The sequence below is a fragment of the Hevea brasiliensis genome, chromosome 18, assembly GCF_030052815.1.
Source record: "Hevea brasiliensis isolate MT/VB/25A 57/8 chromosome 18, ASM3005281v1, whole genome shotgun sequence".
In the NCBI taxonomy this organism is placed as follows: domain Eukaryota; kingdom Viridiplantae; phylum Streptophyta; class Magnoliopsida; order Malpighiales; family Euphorbiaceae; genus Hevea; species Hevea brasiliensis.
This window is the reverse complement of record NC_079510.1, coordinates 43,087,738-43,088,996: the sequence shown is the minus strand read 5'-3', so window position 1 is coordinate 43,088,996 and position 1,259 is coordinate 43,087,738.

Here is a 1,259-nt window from a genome sequence, read left to right as displayed (position 1 = left end):
ACAAGTTGTGCTATCGCTTATGCAACAGGGTAATAATTCTTTATGCACATATGATCTACCCATTTTCTGCACATTATCCCATTCCATGCACTCTTCTAACATTGAGGACAATGTTCATTCTGAGTATGGGGGAGAGGGTAAATTTTTTGCAAAAATTATTTTTCCTTTTTCATTTGCATATAGTGACACATTCATTACTACATATATACACTTGCATATAGCCTCATATACTTAGTTACGCATACTTAGTTGCAATTAGGTTGACTATACATTTACACTCATGCATATCATTCACTCATTTAAAATTTTTGAATTTTTAAACCAGTCTTTGAATTCCATAAGCCACTTATTCAAGCAATCCACTTGCCTTTAGATGGTTAGTGGAATGAAAGTTCCAGCTGGGTACAAAGTCTTAAGCATTATTCTTTCTCTTACTTAATAGCTGAAAATTAATATATCAATTTAGGTATGCAGTGCTAGTTAGTTATTTTGAGTTTTGAGTGTCTGGATAAGCCTTTAAGGAAGAAAATGGTCATTGTCGTCTCACCATTCCTAGAACAAGCATCTTAGATCTTTCAAAGCGAAATTTTTAACTTGCATTTGATAAGAATATGATTTAGGCATTCCTTCATATTTTAAACCTCACATTTAGCCTTAACCTACCTCAATTTCATTTTAACCCTTGCAAACCCCCTTGAACCTTAATCTCCTAATTTCTTTGGAACCCAAATCATTTACCTAGCCATTAAACCTAAACACTACCACCTATCTATGAGAATAGTATTTTAGCAATTAAGTGCATAAAAAAATGATAATGATATAAAAAAAAAAAATAATAATAATAATAAAATAAAATAAAAAAAAATCTCGGAGGATTGAAACATCTTGAAAAGTGCTAGAGTAATTGTCAAAAGTTGAAAAGGTCACCAAAATATCCCAAAGGTAATTTTGGGTGTGACATGAAATAGGGACACATACAAAATCAAAATAAAATAAAATAAAATAAGCATAAAAAGTAGTCCCTTTGTATAATCATTGTGATAGCACTTGAGATTCATTGTGAATTTCTTTCCTCTTGATATAAAAAAAAAAAAAAATATTGGATGCACTTTGAGTTTCATGATTAATATTATTCTCATATTTTGTTTACCTTATTCCCTTTCTTTGTTAACCACAATTTTACCCTATTAGACCCCATTACAACCCTTAAAAAAGACCTAATGATTCTTTGAAAAATGCTTGTTACATTAGTAGAGTTA